This window comes from Lissotriton vulgaris, chromosome 6 (genome assembly GCF_964263255.1).
Source record: "Lissotriton vulgaris chromosome 6, aLisVul1.2, whole genome shotgun sequence".
In the NCBI taxonomy this organism is placed as follows: Eukaryota; Metazoa; Chordata; class Amphibia; order Caudata; family Salamandridae; genus Lissotriton; species Lissotriton vulgaris.
Genome location: NC_141694.1, coordinates 453,200,064 through 453,221,179, shown reverse-complemented (window position 1 = coordinate 453,221,179; position 21,116 = coordinate 453,200,064).

Genomic DNA, 21,116 nt, shown 5'->3' with positions numbered 1-21,116 from the left:
AGAACTTTCTCCATGAGACTTTCCATGAGTTTTCCAGTTTGCTCTAGGAAAGATTGAGGAGGAGGATAGTCAGAAGGACAATTGGATGTACTTGCGGCAGATTCAATTATGGTAGTTTCGGGACGTTTAGGTACATTCTCAGGAGTTTCTGTGTTTTCACTTTGTATATTTATATCGCTGGTTGATTCCGTACTCATTTTTGAATCTTTATCAATCAGGTTTTTGGGAGATTCTTCAATTTGGGGAGGTAGCAGAATGTGAGGGCTTTTACCCACTATTTGCGGGGGTTGTTGCACTTTAAAAAATGATCTCAGTGAGGGTGTGATCTTAAGTTTGTGCTCAGAGAGGGCTCCTGTTTTGTCTGGTTTTGGTTTGGGTTGACGCTCTAGTTCTCTATTAGTAGAGCTTTTCTTGTATTTTTTCTGAATAGGCAGGGTTACTTGTTTAGGAGGTTGTGTAAAACTTCTTTTAGAAAACTGCCTATTTCTAAGGCAGTAGCTTGATATCACTCCACCTCCTTTTTCAAGTTCTGTTTTTTTCCCCCGGTCCTTCCCCTCTGCCCCAAGTTTTGTCTTGGAAAACAAGTCAAACACCCCTGCTCCGCTGCCCTCTAAGCAGAGGCCGGAAGAGGAAGATGGCGGCCGGCTAGGAGATCCGGTCGGGAGCTCCACACTTGCAGACGGGATTGATAGTATGAAATAATAAACCTATCCCGAAATAATGCTATAGACAATTGACAACAGTAACTGAGCATCAACATACCACAGGAGGAGGAGGAGAAGTACGGGGGAAAGCACTCACGAGCAGCAGAACGAACTCAGATCCTGGCGGAATTGACGGAGGTAGCGAGGTATTGACGCGACCCGTCTTTGATCCTGGTTTTGCTTCAGGTCTGACCCTGGGTGTTCCGAGCTGGGCTGTGCAGGTTAAACGCCACAACGGACGCCCCACACAGATGGGCAGCAGCCTCGGGGGCCCAGCGCAACTGCCGGAGAGCGCAGGGAAGAGTGAGCTTCCACTTCCGGGGCAAAGACGGCAGCGGCAGCGGCAGTTGCGGTATCAGCGCTAACAAAGAGGGTTACCCAAAATATTTACCGAGGTGTTGGAGGCACAGAGGGGAGGACTGCCGGGGAAATCAAGGGAGCGTCAGCAGGCAAGATAGTAGAGAATTCCACAGGGGAAGAGGCGGCCCGTTCTTGAAATATACTTGGTGTTCTCATCCAGAGAGCAAGCAGATCGAGCTGTGGAGCGAGAGAAGCAAGGAAGACAAGTCCGGTTTTTGCCTCCACTGCAGCCACATGAGCCAGGTACGAGGGGTTGAAAATAGCCAGGGGAGGATTGCACTGGATTTAATAGAAGGGTGTAAAGAAGGTGAACACCGGGTTGAACAAAAGATAGAGGCTGTATTGACGCTGATGTATTGTAACTGTTTCTTTGAATCTGACTATACCCGTATAAGAACACATTGACTGATGAATTATGACTTATTTGATTTGTTCATAATTAAGTTTTCTGCTAAAGGTTCTTGGGATAAAGTGTTTTAACTAGTATTTTTAAATTGTTGTTTTATGAAAAGCTTTTATTATCTTACATTGTATTACTTGTTGCAATGATCAAGTGATTGATCAAAAAAAATATTCTTCATATACAAATGTCTGAATTCAGCGAGGGATCATTTGTGTAAATCCCTCAAGATTTTCTATTTTTATCTTTAGCACTTGTAAAGCGTATGATGACCTGGAGGCATCCTAGTGCTAAGTAAGATAGAGCCTTCTTACTGAACGGGAAGAGCACCTTAAAGACAAAATATTTTAAAGTGCCAAGTTTTGATTGCTTTCCTGAAGTGTAGCTCATTTACTGTCACTCGAATGGTCAATGTCAAAGAGTTCCAAAATTTTGCTTCATTATAGCTGAATGAAAGACTACCTCTTCTCACTTTTTTAAAAGCTGGAGCTGAAGCAGATGTGAAGACTGAAGTGATCTATTTGGAGTATAGCGGATAACCAATTGATGTAGGATAGGTGGGCCATGGTCATGCGGAGCCCAATGAGCAGAGCATAGTGATTTAAGTTTCACTCTTTGGGCAATAGGAAGCCAGTGAGTGTCTACAAAGCCCTGCCTGACTTACTGTGATCTAGGAAGTCCAACTAGTGTGCCTGCAGCCACATTCTGTACAACCTGCAGTTCCAAATAACTCCTTTAAGGGGATCCCAGGTATAAGGATTTACTGTAGTCCAAGTGAGACAGGACCAGGACTAGAACCACCACTTGCTTCGAGGACTGAAAGAGCAACTGTGTCATTCCAAAACAACTGGCCGACATTTTTATGTCCTGGGCTTCCATTTTCAAAGTATCTTCGGGCTACATCCGTAAGCTTTTTATAACAGCCTTATGCGTTGGAGGGGGACCAAGGCAGATAGGCCAGCCCAGACCTTGCTGGATGCTCGAATTATTCCCAAGGAATAATGAATTCTCTTTTTGATCCATTGAGTTTCAAGCAAGACATTCATCCAGCTGGCTTCCTGCCCCAGACAGGGTCCAAGATAAGATGTTAATGTAGCCGAGTTTGGGGCAAAAGAGAACACCAGCTGGGTGTTGTCTGCATAGGACAATATAGAGATGCCAAAAGGAGCCACATTTTCCCAAAGAATTGATGAAATGAAAAAAATGAAGTGAGTAGGAAAAAAAATACATTGGCGACGTTTTCATCTGTAATTTTTGTCAAAATGACACTTTAAAGAATCAATACACTGTTACATCTGATTGACCCTTCTGTTTATGTGAATTTATAGAATTTTTAGGTTATCTGAAGTCACAGAATACTCAGAGCCAACAACTATAATTATTTTTCATAGTGTACCGACCATACAGCAATTCATATTGTAAGACCCTTTTTGATAGCTACATGATCTCATGTATACAGAACTGTCTTGGTTGATTTAGCAATGTAGGCTCTATTTTGTCTTCTTTGTCAAGGGAGCTAGTTGAGGTCCCGCAATGGCCAGCAATCCATTGGGTGATCCAAGTGCAATTCTTACTTCTAGCCCTCCACTACCACCCACTCTGAAATATAATGCAGGTGTAAAGTCCAATAGTACTCTACAAGAAGGTTATCATAAGTGCAGGGTCTTTTGACACTTCATATAAATAAGCACAGCTTGGTTTAGAGCAGGCCAATATCTTCTGGGGAAATGAGTGTTGGAAGTGATTGAAAAACATAAAGTATTCTGGGAAGGATGTTCATTGTATCTCATTTATACGCCCCAGCCATGAGCTACATAGTGGGTGCCATTTCCTAATTTCTCCTACTTGTTATTACAGTATTCAGTTCTTGTTCCATTTCTTGGGATGACTAGTTATATTAAGGCGGAAAGCCCTTGTGGAGGTAGAAGCCCAATGGAAGTGGACAAGTGTTCGCAGATGTAGGAGAGTGAGGAGGGGTCCATCATGTTGAGGACATGACATTCCTCCTTGTTTACCCTGATACAAGTTCAAAGTCATCTAATACCTGCATGAAGGCTGGCAAAGATTTGTAAGGCAGGACATGGTAAGGAGCACGTTTTTAGCAAACAAGTGTTCCTTGTGAGATGCCCAAAATAATTTCAATATCTCTGGCGCCTGTTTAATTGTTATAGCACTCCGGTTCCCTCTGCACCAGGCCTCCTGGCCTCTAAAGAGGTGTACTTTGCAGGGAGAGGGCTCTCTGTGCCAGCTTTCCTCCTAAGGTTTTCTCTGTTGCTCCTGTTCTACTATGCTCAAAAGTCCAGATCTTCCCCCAAATGGTCCTTGCAGGATGTAAGGAAACCAGTCTAACTGGTTCTGGAGAGACTCACAAGCCCTGGGATCAGGTGTGGGCTGAGAACTTAGGGCATCAGGTGGTTTGACTCCTAGCTTTCCATGGCTGCTGCCACCATGAAATTCCAGTGTCCAGCTCCATAAACAACCCTCTCTCCGTTGTGCATGTTCTAGAAGCCAGGCACCTTTGGCCAATCCTGGGGTGTCACATCACACTTCCATCCTATTCCTTCACCTCCTGCTAAGAATTCTGGAACAATTCAATAACACACTATCAAAACGTCACTGTTCACATATCCTCTGGGGCCTCAGCTCTACCCTTAGCGCATGTAGCTGTCAGGGTTTTTTCCACCACAACTTAAAGGGTTGCCCTCTCTTGTGTTGGCTCCAGAGGTCTGGGCTTCTTCCTTTGCTCAGTGGGACTGGGCTCCCCCCCTTCTGCACTCGGTGACTGCTGAGTAATAGATGCAGATTCTCTTCCCCACCTTTTCCTCCTTAGGAGCTGAGACAGGCACTGGCAATTACTCCTTTTGTATGGGGAGGCCTGTGTTCCTTCTCCTAGAGAGCAGTGTAATTACCTTGGCCCAGCAGGGTGACAAAAATCCTGGACTCTGATCCTGAGCTGAGCCAAAGAAACATGAAAATGTCAGGCAACTCATAAGGTGTACATGTATGAGCTTGGGACCTGCAAATTCAAAGTGGGTGTTCATGTTTGACACCCATGTTATACCTTACTAGACTTTGTAGGCCTAAGGGCAGCAAAGCTTCACTCTCAGTCAGATTTTGCTCTCTGTGTATCATACAGTATCACTGCAGGTAAATCAGTAAACCATACTGACTTTACCTATGAGTGACCACTAATATTTTAAGACCCATCCCAGAGCACAATCTAACCCTGTAGAGTCCCCTCTACTTCAGGCTACTTGTGCAAAGTGACAAGGCTGGGTATGACGGCAGTCTCACAGATTTGCACATGTCTGTACATGTGTTCATGTGTAATCAGCTAAGTTCCCCTTACCCTAGCTGCTTTTTCTTAAAAGGCACATGTCCATTTACTGGTAGATTCTTACGGGTAAAGACACAAGTAGTTACACTTACCCACAGTTAAAAGTTGAAAACCAGGTGATCAAAAAAGCAACATTCCGTTCATACGAAATAGGTGAAATCTAATTGCAATAGTTTGCCATTCTGGGTGAATCTTGCTTCAATCTGCCATGTGTCCCTGGGCAATCCTTCGGAACTCGGGTTCCTGGGGAAGCCACAGAGTGCCCTGGATTCAGAGAGCGACGGCATACGTAGCTTTGCTTTCTATTCCACTGAAACATAAGACTAAATAGACATCCCCATTGGTATTTGACATTGAAAACTTTGAGGAAGACTGTGACTGGTATAAGGTACCCGTGTTTCCAAAGGGTGACAAGATAAAGGTCTTGTAAGAGTTGGATGAGGAGCCCTGGAAGATGAGTTCAGACTCCACCCAGCTACTTGCATGATGGCTTCTTTGTCTTAAAAGGAATGTACATGTGTGAGAATGTCTGAGTACCTCTCTGATAGATTAAAGATTTAGATTACTCCATGGTTATGATCAGCCGTGGACAAGAGCACCTTTGGGTCACATCTATTAGCTTAGAGGAGGACGTTAGAAAAGCTCATGATGTTGTCTCCTTCCACTCCTCTGAGAATGTCTCAGATGTGATTGTTGTTACACTTGTTTCTATTTTCCAATCCTCTTTGTTTGTTTGTAGGATGACATTTTGTTCCTCTAGTGCTTTCACCCAAATCAATAGCATATCCTCTCTTCCATGTTTGTGTCCACCAAGCATTCAAGATAGTCCACACTAGTGGCCTGTACAGAGATTTCTTCCCAGATTTCTTGTAAACATGTTTTATAGTCTGACTTGATGGAGACAACCTCAGAGCAGATTTAACACAGGAAGCAGTCCATATATTCCTTGGTTATGGGGATCGAAATGGCTCAATCATTGTACTGTGGGTGTATTCTTACCATTTTGTCCCATCCTCTACTGACTTTTAGACATGTTGGCTACTTATTTCTTTAGAAAGTTTTATATAGCCCGCACATGACCCTTGTGGGTATCAGAGCACTTTACAATAGATGAAAGACTAATCAAATTAATAGTATCAAAAGTCAAAAACAATAAAGGATACTTCAACTGTAAAACTTCTGAGCAACAACCAGAATGCTCCATATTTTTATAAAACGGGGACATTTAAAAAATCAAAAATGCATCCAAGTTTGAAAAAGGAAGCAAAATTCAAATTTGCATCTAGATCTCCAGGTTTTGGTTTCCTCAAAATAACAGGATTTTACTGGTCTTGGTACAGTGCAGAGAGGACTGGATAATATGCAAAACAACAAACAAATGCATTCATGCTTTTATTGTAATGACACTGTTCACAAAAAAAGACGAATAGGAAGCAGGTTTTTGTGAAGAAGGCCTCATGTTGGATGTTGCACATCATAAGAGTTTGTCAAGATTGGCTGTTCATTGCATAGTACTTAGGCAGTGAAGGTGAATAAGTTAGCGCTCATTTATCTGTAAATATCCCAGCATGGTTCTTCTTCATGTCAATTTTGGCAAATATAATTTTTTTCCGTTTGTGCATCTACTTCAAAAAGCTACTGATTCCTCTTTCTGTTGTTTAACACCTTCGCTGCTAATGGAATTCCCCTCCTGTGCTGCCCCTCATTGAAATGGGTGTGGTCGTGACAGAACCATTCCGTCATCAGCACAGCCCAACCGTGACTGATGACGGAATGGTTCCGTCACAAGCATCGAAGGGGTTAACCCTCACTATGTTGTAGCGATTGTGGAGGTTGTCTGTGCCGAGATTCAAACCTGAAAAAAGTAAGAAGTGCAGGTATTGTTAGAATTGCAGGAGATGGCAGTCATGCTCAAGGGCTTGGTAGAGTATGCAACGTGGATAATTGATATCTCTCAGCAGAGTGTCAGCTATCTTCAGTGCGGAGTAACAAGTTGTTCCGCAGCCGCACCTACCAAAGGTTTGTTCCCTGTTTCAAGCACAGGGACAGGGATTTATAGGAAGGTAAAGCTTCTGTAGCTTGATGGGAATGTAATATCAAACAATTGCAGTGATCAAGCAGGGGAGTTTTGACTCTTATGCCCACGGAGGGTGTTTGTGAGCCACTAAGTGTCTGCTCAGAGTCCTGGCCACATGGCAAATAATCTCCCTGGCGGCAGCTGTGGAGGCGCCCTCCTTTCTGGGCCTCAATACGGTACTCCAGGCCCCCATTCAACATGGAGCACTGGTGTGAGGTGCTGCACTTACTGGAGGGGGGCTGATTTCCATTCAGTTTGTGGCCTCTTCCAGCATGCTTACGGAATTAGCCAGGTGCCCCCTTCTCCTTGAGGCTCAACTAAGCAAAGATCTGGTTCTTCTGTCGCAAGTTGATTTGAGGCCCCCCATTCACAGATTTCCTACCAGACCCACTGTTGTAACTTGCATTGTTATGTTCACTCCCTATCCCGTGTTCCCCCCTACCTCCTCGCAGGACATGGTACAGTCCACTTGACAGCCCGGCGCTCGCTATGGAATGTTGACATAGCAGCTGGGTTTCTGTGTTGACAAGCTGACGGCATTCTGAGTGTTTACTTAATCAATAAAGAATTTATCTACAAGCTACGGCATTCCTCATTACTACAATTCTTGGCGACGAGGTGAGGAGACTGTGCCAGGGACAGTGGGTGCCGTCTCCCTGGTGTGAATTAATTGCCTGTCAACGAGGGAAAAGGTAAATAACGGAGCCCGGGGAGTAGAGTAATGAAAGGAGCGAGTGACCGCTGTTAATGGAAACGAACAAGGAAAAAGGAATACAAGTAAGGGAACAGTGCAATTGAGTGCAAGTCCGACCCAAACTAGGCGCTGGCAAGTCTGGGTCAGAGGCTGAATGAAAGATTGACATTGTGGGTCGGCAACTCACTCGGGTACCGTGCATTCCGATTGACTTGTGTGGCTGTGTGTTCGTGAGGGGAACTGCAACCAGGCCCCAGGGGTCAGCGCGCATGGAAGCTTGTTCGTGTGTCAGGTCTCATGTCTGAGAACAGCCCCAGTGCCCGGCGTCCTCGGAGAATTGCTATCTCCTACCGCGGACCAGTTATTTGCCTGGCCGCGCACCCCCTCACTCGGCGCTATCCCCAGACGCCTGAGGACGGCGACCCTGCCCTGACGGCGACCCTGCCCTGAAGACATCAGGTTGGCCAGCGTATTGGGCTCCAACCAGATACAATATACTGCATCTCTGGTAAAAGCATCAGATCCATGCTTACTCCTCGCCATACCATGCAAATAAATGCAGAGGTACAGACGCCCTTAACTGAATATTTTCATGACCCGTGATTTCGGTGTCACTCTACCTAACAACCTACAAGATTGGACCTTACCATTAAATCTAAAACTGGCGCCTCTACAGAATTCCAACCCAACCGCAATTCGAAGAGTGATTCATTCACTAAGACGGAGTCAGATGTGCGCCCCCAAACAGGACCTTCCCAATTGCAGCTAATCCTACCTCAAGCCACCAATCTGGTGTTATAAATAATTGTGTTCAGGCAAAATCATTTTTTCTTGTCCTGATGATGATCCCGTGATACTTGAGCTGGGGATCGAAACATCGACCTTAGAGTAATTCATACATGTACTTTTATGATACTATTGTGTGTGTGAATGACTCCAGGATACACTGCTAAATGTATATCTAATACCAGTGACCTGCTAGCTCACTTTGTTTGCCTGATAACTTCCCTCACTTACCTTTACCCTTTTGCCTTCCTTCTCTCTGCATGGCACAGGACTGTGCCCCAATATAACCCTTACTCCTTGGGTTATTTGTTGTATTTCTGTGATTATAAACTTATTTAACAATAAACATTCCTTGGCCGGCTGGTCAAGGAATCCTGAACTATATAGAATTCCATTGTGATCTATACATATCATTATTCCTTATTCTTGTATGCTCAGGACCACTTGTTGTTTTGAAAAATACGTGTGTTAGGTCGGGCACAGGGGGCGTCCTGCTGAAGAGAGCGAGGTCGGGGGAGAAGTGAAAATGATCTGTGTGGCGTAAAGTTAAATCAATTTGAATCGGCAAAAGGGCAGTTGGCGGATTTGTCGACGGACTTGGTAGACGCGCAGCACCCTGAATACCCCACAGAGCTCTGAGCTTTCGGTGCGCTAGTATAAAGAAATTACTGCACCCTGACTGAGCTTTGGCGCGAGGCGGCGCGCTTACCGACAGGCTTCCTCACAGAAAGAACGTGGTTTTTCAGTCAAGTTGTTCGCTCTCGTCGGCTGTAAAGGCGTTCTGTAGAAATACAAAGTGGTACTTTAACAGGGTGAAGGAGTTTGAAACCGGCAACTCGCATTCACCACATCCTTTCTTCAGGTAGCTCCGTCCTGACAGGAACTTCTGGAGGGGAAGCTTCTCCACAGGAAGTTCCCACCAGTTTGGGAGGTGGCTAGCAGTTCTATTGGACCTGAAACCACAACCTGTGGAAGTAGAAAGGGGACTTACAAAACCACTGCGTTATTGCTGATTTCACTTGTGATGCAGATATTTCGTGGATTTTGGGCAAAAGTGTGATTCAATTAGTTGTTATAACTGAAGCAATTCTGTTCAGAATAACTGTTTTCAGTTGCAGTATTTTACTCTCTTCATTAGGAAGAGGAAAGGTCTCCCAGGAATTTAAAGTTATTTTATGGCAATGGCAGGTGCAGGTATGAGTCAGCCTCCACCCTTCCTTAATGAGTTAGGAGAACCTGTTATTCCCTGGAGAAGGTGGGAAGGTATATTCAAATCATATTTAATAGCCATAGGAGTTAGCAATTACACCAATATACGTAAACAACATATACTGCTCCACAATTTAGGCACACATGGGAGGAAAATCTATGAAGACATAACAGGGAGGTTGGTGGAGGATGATCATGAGGATGTGGAGGAAGGTGTCAATGTCTATGAAAGCACACTGAGGGAATTGGAGTCTCACTTCAAGGAGAAAATAAATGTGGTGATGGAAAGGCATAAGTTTTTTAAGAGGGTGCAGAAGAGGGAGGAGAAAGTGAGCAATTATATTGCAGTATTGAGAGGTTTGTCAGCCACATGTGAATTTGGGCAACTCACAGACTCATTGATTAGAGACCAACTGGTGAGATGCACCAATGACACCAAGACTCAAGAGGAATTACTTACCAAGAACCCCAACCTAGAGGAAGCCATAAACATAGCTAAGGGCCTAGAACACACCGCGAGATGTATGAGAGAAATAAAATCGCAGGAGGGTACAAACAAAGAGAGGACAGAAAACAAGTCTAGCACAGAGGGAGAAACTGTCTGTAAAGTAGGGGACAAGAGTAAAGAGGTGAATCGCAGTAAGTCCAGTCCTATGGTGTGTTTTAAATGTGGAAGTCCCAATCATTTGGCCAGTAACTGGAAGTGCCCAGCAAGAAATTTGCAGTGTAGAAAGTGCAACAGGTGGGGGCACTATTCAAAGGTATGTAAAGCTCCTGGCAAAGCAGTGCACGATATTGAGGAGTCCCCCCAGGATGAGGAAGGGGAAAGATCTTATATTTTCCAAGTGGGGGAAGAGGAGGAAAATAATGATGACATTTATCCTAAATGTGATGTTTTACTTGATGGTGTGAAGTTTAAGATGTATGCTGATTCGTGTTCCCCATACACTTTGGTAGATAAAAATGTTTTTGAGGATAAATTTGCTAACCATCCTGTTAAAATGTTGCAACCTGACATCAGTCCCAAGGGGTACAACAAAGGAAAAATCCCACTAGAGGGCATGGTGACAATGAGAATCTCATTTAAGGATAGACACACGGTGGGAAAGGTCTATGTATCCACTAGTGGCTCGACCCTATTGGGCTGGAAACACCAGAACCAGTTGGGTATTAAACTGGACCCGAACAACAAAGAGCAGGTGCTATTAATTGACCCAGTAGGCATAGCAGGGAATCTCACCGAAGAGTTTAAGGAGGTGTTCAGTGACAGATTGGGAGTATTTAAGAACTATGGGCCCGATGTAGGTAAATCTATATTTACCACTTCATAAATACCGAATCATACCGATTCGGTATTTATGAAGTGGTAAATTAGAGGGGGGGAGATGTAGGTATTTCAGATTCGGTAAATACCGAATCTGTGACAAGTTTTATGCCCCCAATACCATCAAAATGCAAAACAAGAACTCTGTGGTCATGGAGGATGGTAGATTATGGAGTCATGATAGGGTGGTTCCCGCTGGAGGAGAAGAACCCAGGTCAGACACGAGAAGGTCGGAGGGTGGAGACATCAGTGGAGATATCAGACAAGACAGGAGGAGTGATAGACCTAGGTTCTCCCCCCAGTGGCACAAACATTACCTAATGAGATAGCAACTTGCAGGAGAGCCCCAGTAGTCAAGGAGGGTCCCCCGTGAAAGACCTCGAGTCAGGACATGGGGGCGGCAGCCTTATTCCCTAATCACACTTTGGAGGGTTGTTCATCCTCCCACCTGTTTTCTACTCTCCATGTTTAACTGTTTCCTTAGGGAGGATGATGTGTTGTAACTTGCATTGTTATGTTCACTCCCTATCCCGTGCTCCCCCCTACCTCCTCGCATGACATGGTACAGTCCGCTTGACAGCCCGGCGCTCGCTATGGAATGTTGACATAGCAGCTGGGTTTCTGTTTTGACAAGCTGACGGCATTCTGAGTGTTTACTTAATCAATAAAGAATTTATCTACAAGCTACGGCGTTCCTCATTACTACACCCACCCTATGTAAAGTCCTGCTAGTCCCCAGAGTCAGCTCTAGGGACCTTGCAATCCCCAGGGATCCTGCCAACCACGCACAGTTCTCTTGGGATGGAATGCACTGTGCCCTTGAATCTCCTTGTAGATGGCAGAGGCCAGGTCAGAATGCATAGCCAGAGCCACAAAGCTACTCCCCACTCTCAAAATGGCAACAACTTGTGTCCCAGCTCTTCGCTGCCTCCAAGAACCTCATGTATTCGGCCAAAATGATTCCAACTGGGTTGGTCAGAAAGCTTCCTGACCTCAGCTGGAGCCAGCTTGTAGTGCAGAGCTCCGAAGTGGGGTGCTTTGGACGAAGCTTGGACTGAGGTGAAGATAAGCTAGAGGAGTCTGTCTCCTTCTCAGTGTTTGGCTTTGCCAACCCCCAGCCCCTGTCTTATTTGATACTTACTGTATCATCACTTTAATCTTTGTTTTTTCACTGAATTTGTTTTTATATCCTATTCTAAATTGGTCCAGTGCCCAACCCTGCATGTGTTTCTTAATTTATCTACTAAAAGGCTACTATTTTAAAATTAGGAACTGTTATGCAACTAAAAAAATGGGCTGGGTGATACATATATGTGTTTTTTGTGTGTTTTTCAATTTGTTGGGGTGGTGTTGGGGCCTGGCCATGAGCGTGGGGGCCATTTTGAGGCCTGGTCCAGGCAGGGCCAGGCCATGCGGGTGGGAGTCAAGGGGCCATTTTGAAGCCAGGCAGTGTGCTTTGTGCCATAGGCCTGCAACCAGTCTGCCCTGCTTTCATCCCTTATGCCCAGGGGTACTCAGTGGTGCATGGACTAAGGCTTTCTTTGGGGTCCCTTGAATGTAAACATCATTTAGGGCATGGACGGCATTGGATTGTGGAGTTTTTTGTGTGTTTTACGGTTTTTGGGGGTGGTGTTGGGGCCTGGCCATGTGGGTGGGGGCCATTTTGAGTCCTGGTCCAGGCAGGGCCATGTGGATGGGGGTCAAGGGGCCATTTTGACGCCAGGTAGTGTGCTTTGTGCCATAGGCCTGCACCCAGTTTCCCCTGCTTTCATCCATTATGCCCAGGGGTACTCAGTGGTGCATGAAACAACTCTCTCTGTATGGTCTCTCTTCTATCATTGTAAACATACATTTTTGATTAGAAATACTTGCAATTTTTATTTTTGGTCTTTCCATTTTTGGGTGTGTTGTAATAATAATAAATGAAATGCCTAGTTGAAAATATTAATTGAAGCACAACATATGCAACATTTATTTAACTGATGTTCCTCTGGCTTCCTTTGCTTTTAGGTGTACAAAGAGAACCACAAATCAATCATTCTCATCGTTCATCATCAGTGCCAGGAAGAAGTCCTGCTGCGGTGTGTGCAGCACAACGTCACGTGACGTCACGTGTGGCCACAGACAACTCTGCAACTCATGCAACTGCGGCCTGCTGTTCTGACATCTGAAGAAGATGGACCCAAAAAAAAGGTGGCCGTAAGGAGAGGTGCAAGGAGAGATGCAAGGAGAGGCGCAAGGAGAGGCGCAAGGAGAGGCGCAAGGAGGGGCGCAAGGAGTAGCACAAGGAGTGGCGCAAGGAGTGGCGCAACAAGTGGCTCAAGGAGTGGCGCAAGTAGAGGTGCAAGTAGAGGTGCAAGGAGTAGCACAAGTAGAGATTCATCTAGAGGTGCATGGAGAGGCGCATGGAGAGACACAACTGCCCACAATGCTTGTTCCTTCAGAAGTAGTGGCACATCAGGAAATCGAGATTCAAGCGGAGGTATCATCCAAGCAAGCCACTCCTCCTGACGATTCATTGTCTTCCAGATCCCCAGCAAGAAAAAGGTCAAGGAGGGCTAGTACAAGTTCCTCTTCAAGCCCCCTTCCTTCTGATGATCCTGATCTTGATTGTAACCAACCAATGCAGTCTGAGATGGAGGTAGCTAAGCCTAAAACGAAGGTTCCCGCAAGACTTTCACTTATGGGTGATGACGATGAACAAGAAGTAGAAGTGGTGGATTCTGCTGCTGATGAACAGTTTGACAATGATGACCCAGTCATCACAGTCATCACTCCAGCCCCAGCGGGCATGCAGCAGACAGACATTTTTACCCTATCCCGAATTGCTGCTGAGCAGGATGTGGGCGGCGTGGCACTGGTACCACCAACAACACAGGTAACTACTACACCAACATGACCTACAGCTTCCATATTTTCTCTTCAGAAGGGCCGGCAGGGACCTCCACCCAGCTCGACCTCCAATACCTCAAGTAGTGGTGCTGAAAGTGCACAACAGAGTCACATTCAGCCACGCCCATCCTCCACTTCATCTGGCATTGAAAGTAGCACCTCCACCACCACCAGAAATCTCCAATCCCCAGTTTGGGACTTCTTTAGTGTTTGCAAAAAGGCAGAAAACCTAGTCATTTGTTTGATTTGTAAAGAAGTAGTTATTTGGGGTCAGCTTGGTACAAACTATGGTACCGGAGGTCAGAGAGGTCATCTAAAAAAACACCACATTATTCAGTGGGAGGCGCATCTAAGTAACATCCGGAAAGGCAAAAATCCAATTCCAAATGTAGACATTGATATTGTATCTGATGACGAAGAGGAGCTGATCATGCAGGGAGGAGGTGAACAACCGAGAGTCATTTTTTCTGGTACACACAGTACCCCTGGAAGCAGCACTGCAGTGGTAGCGCCCACACCCTCCTCTACCCCAACAACATCAAGGAGGCACAGTAGTCTAATAGAGACACAAATGCGAAAAAGTACATCAATGAGTCTAACTGGATTGAAGAGGTCTGCATCCTCATCACACATGAAAACGGCCCAGTCAACCATTAAAAGGATGTTTTTGTCAGAGGCGCCATTGGAAAGCAACCACCCAACGGCACATAAAATAATGCAATGCTGTCTAAAATGTTAGCGCTGAACCTTCTCCCTTTTTCTTTCGTGGAAGGGGTGGGTTTTCAACAATTTGTGGCAACAGTCTGCCCTAAATGGAAGGATCCTAGCCGGTCCTATTTTGCCAGAGTTGCGGTTCCAGCACTACATCAAGATGTGCTGGAGGTGATTGGGGCAGCTTTGCAGAAGAGTGCTGTTCACACTATCCACCTGACAACAGACATGTGGAGCAGTTGCCAAGCCCATGATTACATGTGCATCACTGCACACTGGGTCTCTATCATATGAAAGTGATAGAGTACTCGCGTAAGGACAATATTACATTATCGCATTCTTCCACGGTATATCACAGTTTAATCCATTTTTGAAAGTGTCTAGAGAAAAAATCCAAAAAACTTCCAGTTTTTTGCGTTTTTTTCGACGACCTTTATTTTCTGGGGTATTCATTTTCTCCAGAATTCTCCTTCTAATATCCTCAGGAGTATGATTTTTTTCAATAAAATGTTTGACTAAAGGGGTCATTGATTTTCCAGTTCGAATTGCGGAACGATGTTCGGTTATTCTCGTTTGCATAGCCCTTGCAGTTTCCCCCACATACCCTAGCTGGCAAGGGCAGAGGATAAGGTAAATGATATTCTGAGTCTTGCAATTCCACATATTTGATGCTTTAATATTTAAGCCATTATGGACTTAACTTTGAAAGTTGAAAACTTTGAGTTCTATATATGAGTACTTGACTAGGAATAATATATTATTTGGAACATGTGAAGAAACCAATGGTATTTTAGAATGTATAAAAAGGTTTAAGACTGTACTTTAATTGAAAAAGTGATCAACTTATAAACAATGATTTATGTTGTGTTTCACAGAATGTAATACTCATTGTGTGTTCTATGTACAAAATTAATTTTGGGAGGGAATTTAATATTTATTTTATATGTATTTTTTATCTACAGAATATATTGTGGCCGTTCCTGAAGAAAGCGGTAATACGCCGAAACGTGCGTCGAGACAAAATTGAATGATTTTGCCACTTTTAAAGCCTTTTTTATGAAATTGAATGATTTTGTTATTTTCCTTTTTAATGTGTAAAATTGTATGTTTTGTGCAAATCTGGTTTTTGGGATTTTTTTATCCATTATTAAAAACTGTACACTTTTTTGAATCATTGGTTAATTAGACTTCACTTTTTATATTTTGCCACTTTTTAATTTTGTTTTTTAGTATTTACACTTTAGATTGCCTAGGAGTGATACTTTTCAAACGTTTAGCCCCTGTCCTAGGAATCATCTTACTCATGGTTCAGGGGGTCCTTGTTTTTCTCATACAGTAATATAGTTAACGCCATGCATGATGGTGGCTATTGCAGAGTGCCGTGTTTGGCGCACGGTATTAACATTGTTGTTCAAGATTTCTTGAAAAAAGAAAACACAGTCAGCAAGTTACTGACCACCTGCCGAAGAATCTGCACACATTTCAGTCATTCTTTTAAGGCCCGGAAGCAGCTGAGAAAACTTCAACATGAACGTAGAGTGCCAGTCAGAGGACTCATCCAGGAGGTGGTAACACGTTGGAACTCAACCTTCTACATGCTTGAGCGTCTGTCTGAGCAGTGCTTGGTAATCAATGAGTGTGTCCTTGCACTGGGTTCTGCTATGAAAGACATGAGGCTAGATTTGGAGGAATGGGACCTAGTTAAACGCCTGACAGCCATGCTTCATCCTTTTGAGGTCTTCACGCGTGAAGTCAGCAGGGAGGACTGTTTTTGAGCAAAGCCATCCCATTGTTGCGCATACTAGAGCACCAACTGAAGGTGGTGTCTTCAACGTTCAAAGATGATACTGACAAGCAAGATGCATATCCGTTGGCGGAGAGCTTATTAACCCGCCTAGTTGGCAATGAAAGTCTTAAAAAAATGCATACAGAACAACATTACATTTCTGCCACTATTGTGCCACTTTTTGTACTATCCACAGTACAAAAAGGCAGTGGCCAGCAAAGCATTCATTCCTTTTACCGAAGCAGATGTTTCAAAGTACAAACATTGGCTAGCTCTGTCAGCCACTCGGCTCGAAAAAGAGCGGCAGGAAATTGAAGGAACCGGCAGAAGTACTACGGAATCAGTAGGCCATCCTGTGTCATGGTCCACTTCTGTGGCCGAAGGCAGTCACTTTCCCTCACAGACATTACCTACACCAGCAACCGTATCATCATCCTCACCTGCACCAGGCCCAGCCATAATATTGTCAGAAGCGGATTGGATAACTCATCAAGGGTTTGCTCGTTCCAGTGCTGATGCAAAGGCCACAGATGGTACACAAAGTGGAGCAGCCCTAGATGATCGTGAGTGGATGGTGCAGGCCTATCTGAATGACCAAACAGAGGTCTACATTGATCACAACCCATTGGTGTATTAGTATAGGAAAATACCTCACTGTCCACTGATCGCCAAGCTGGCTCTAAATTATTTGTCTTGCCCACTCGCAAGCGTGTCTTCTGAACGTGTTTTCAGTGCTGCTGGTGCCATTGTAACTTCAAAAAGGACCTGCCTCTCGCCAAAAATGTGGAGAGGTTAACAATGATCAAGAAGAATCAGCACTTCATACAACCAGATTACAAAATACGTGAATCCACGCAGAAAGAAGAGGACACCGAATTAGGTGACAGATGTTCTTCTCTGTTAGTTGACCTTCTCCCGTCTCAATATACAGAGTTTGAGGACGAGCTCTACTTCCCTGACACTGACTTTTTTTTTTTCATCCTGACTAGTTATTCACTTTTACTCCTGTGTGTCTTTCTTTGTTTTGCAACTTTTACCACAACAAAACTCTAATCACAAAAAATCCATCAGCAGCACTGTCTTCGTCTTATTTCCTTATTGAAGGTGCCACTGTCTGCAATCCTGAAGTTCACAAGTTCACAACTCAGTCATGCTCCTCTATTCTCCTCCTCCAGACTCCCCCTATCCATTTTCCTCAAGGCAGATGGCTGAATAACGCAGAATGAAGAAACTGTTGATTCGTAGACGAGTCCCTCAAAAGAAGTGGTACTGGAATTACTGACTATATACTGATTGCTGACAGTTACTTCTGAAATTGACATGAGAGGCTGCCCAGTGGGCCTCCAATTTAAGAACAAGATGCGAACAAAAAGTGGAACAGGTAATGAATTATAAGATGGCAATCAGTGGACAGCACTGGCTGTCTGGCTCTGATAAAAGCAATTACTGTTTGTGTGTTGTGAACGAAATGAATCATCATATGTCTGTTATTATTTAATCTTTTACACACTAAATGTAACTCAAGTCTACTCAGTTTTTTTTACAATGTTTAATTCAAATTCTACTTCTACTGCAGGGGCCACTACATTGCATTTTTTAATATGCAAAATGTCCTTGGACTCACTGTCTGTGTAGACTGCGACTGCATGAGCAACATTGAGTTTGCCGATATACCATGATGATGATGAGTCTTGATGATCAAAGTTACATAATATCTTTTTTTCTTTACAGTCACTCACTGGGATGGATGGATCATCATCATCCGTTTACGGAAGAATTATGGCTATTTCATGAGTGGCAAACAGTTAACCAGTCAACAACAACTAAAGCAGAACTTCATGTCTGTCTAGTCGTGGTATGGAGTGGTCGAGCCAGTGTAGTGTTAGTATGCCAGGGTCCAGACAGCAGTTCATGTAAAATTGTGGCTATGTGGCTTGCTGCATACAATTAGATATGCTTTGTCTGTCTGTGTCAAAGAGGTATGCTACATCAGTTTGCTTCATTTACTCAGTGGTGCCTGCCTTGACCGTCTGCATGGCCCTGACCTGCTGTGTGCTAATTACTATCCTTTAAAAGGATACATCCGAGTATGCACTTTAGAAATGGTGCTTGTTAACTCAGGCTTACCATTAGCGATCCGCAATTCCGTATCCGCCAGGCACGCAGTGGACAGTGTGTCTGGTCAGATCAGAGCTGAAACGATACACTCCTCCACGAGGGTGAGTTAAGCAACAGCGTTTTTTGTGGTCATTTCGTTTCAGCTCTGATCTCGGTATTGGTATGTTGTGTTCATGGCATTTTTTTGTTAATTACAGATCTTTGTTTGCGCCAAGAAAGATAGGGTAAGCCTATTTCACACTAATCACGTGGCCATAAGGTGGTGGTCCGTTCAGTTTGAGCACTTATACCATACACACACTTAGTCCCAAACGTAACGTTCTGTTTTCTAAACATATGTTTACATTTGTTCAGATTTCTGGCCCCGGAGGAAGAGCCTCATCAGGCTCGAAATGCATTGGGCTTCTCAATGAATAATGAATGGATGACATGTTATGTTTTGTTCACTGTATAAATTCTGCAGTCTTAAATATCAAAGTGTAAATAATTGTAACAAACAATGAATGCTGTTTTCAATGTATTGAATTGAAAAGAAATGTTGATGAATTCAAACTTACTTTTGAAATCGAAAATGATTAAGTTTTGAACAATAAACTAAAAGAGTTTCGCAACAGTGCACAGTGGTCGGGTGTAACTTCACTCGAGATAGGTTGGTTCTAGTGTTGGCTCGTGAGGACAAGCGGGCTACCACTGTTGCACGCGTAGATAAGCTACATATAAATTAAACTTCAAAACGTTTAAAAAGGTGTGCTTCTCCCCCCTATATTTACCTCTCCTACTACCACCACAACAATGGAATTTTTGTCCTGGATGGATTTCATGGGCAACCGTAATCGCCATTTGCCATGCAGCCAGCGCTGTGCCTAGCTCTATTCTCAAATATGAATCACAGGGAAGCTAAGCATTTTGGGCAGGTAGAATAATGGGCTAGGACTCGAAGGAGAGAGGAGAGACTGACAGTAGTACTAGTAAAGTACTAGTAGGGCAATTGAACTCACTAACTCTGCTAGTGGCACTTTTGTACATTTTTGAAAGTTTTAGATATTTCATGCTGGTAAGTTTGAGGAAACCAAACGAACAGTAACCCCCACCCACCACCCCACAAAATATTATGAACCTGTACACTATCTTGAAGTATGTAAAATAAATAATTATATTTCCCCTAACAAAAATAAACTATTCAAAAGACCCAACCCACTCCCCTCTCTAACCCCAACCAATGTCCATAGGAATGTCCCTCAAAAAGTCGCTCTGAATCCCCAATGCCCAATTCCCACCCCCCTACAGTCTTTAAAAAAGGGTCAAGGGACAGTCGCTTCCGGCTGTGTCGTTTGAACAGGTGGACCCGCATCTCTTTGCCGAGGTCCTGGAGCTGGCGCTTCAGCTTCTCAGCCACGCGTTCCAGGTAGTCCACTCTCTGGCGGAGACGGCGCTGACTTGTCATCCAGGCTCTGAGGGGGCAGCTGCAGTTATTTTTGCTGCTCCGCGGTGGCGATGGGAGGCTGTCGGACCACGGTGCCGTACCACTGGAGGCTGCGCTCTGGTGGACCCAGGGGCACTGGAGGAGGATGCAGCTGTTGCAGCCTCCACCTCTTGCTCCCGAGACACCAGCTGCTGATATTCGGCACAAATGGCCACCAGCTTCCTGGCCCTGGCCCGGACAGCCATCTCCTTCTGGCTGAGTTTTTGTGGAGCATCTATATGAAGAAAGAAAGAAAAATACTGAAACCAATACTCTCTAACATTAACACAAAATAATTCAACAGAAAGTTGTCTCACAGTAACACTAGCAACTTGGAAGCACAGTATATCCACTTCTTGCCCAGCAACACCAGGAACACTGTAGTCCAGGCGTTGATTACTTAGCACCTGGACGAAGCCAACGGCCTGTATACTGGCCTGTCTGCGGGGCTCTGTCATCGCCTCCAGACAGTCCAGAATGCTGCAGTCGGACTAGTTGGTGGTATCCCCTTGCTCGAGCACATTTCGTCCCATCGTCGTAGACTTCATTGGCTGCCGATACATAAAAGGGCAGAATTCAAGGCTCTGGCACTGGCTCACCGTGCCTTGAGAGGCAAGGGCTCTGCTTATCTTTCCACCTGTTTGATTCCCTATAACAACATTAGGACCCTTCGTTCCTCCTCAAAAAATCTCCTCACGGTCCCCAGATTTATGAAAACTCGCTCAGGCGGGAAAACTTTCCAAGTGTTGACCTCGGCCCTCTGGAACAAGCTACTAAATGCCATTTGGTTGATTCAGGACGAACAACCTTTCCGGAGAGCCCTAAAAACCCACCTGTTTTCTTGATCATTTCTCTACTTAATAACACCTCAGCCAGCATGTGATCACACAGGAGCGCCGGGACACCCCGTTGGGGTATCTGTGCGCGATATCAAAATACACTAGATAAATAAATAAATAATATAACATTTTGGCATGTATCTTTCTGCCCTCTTTGTAGGCCTGTAACATTAGTGGGAGTTTCAGGAATTCTACAAGCAGCACTATGGACTCACTACATAGTCAGAGAGTCAGAAAAAATGACTTGTATGTGAAATTGTGGTAGCCAGCATAATGCCAGCTCAGTCAGCTTGCACCCAAGAAAAAGAGACACAAGCCATGATGATGCAGACTCGCATTACTTTAAGCAGTACATGAAGGTGGGGATAAGGAAGCTCTTACTTTTTTATAGGGCTGGCACTGGCCATACTCGGTTAC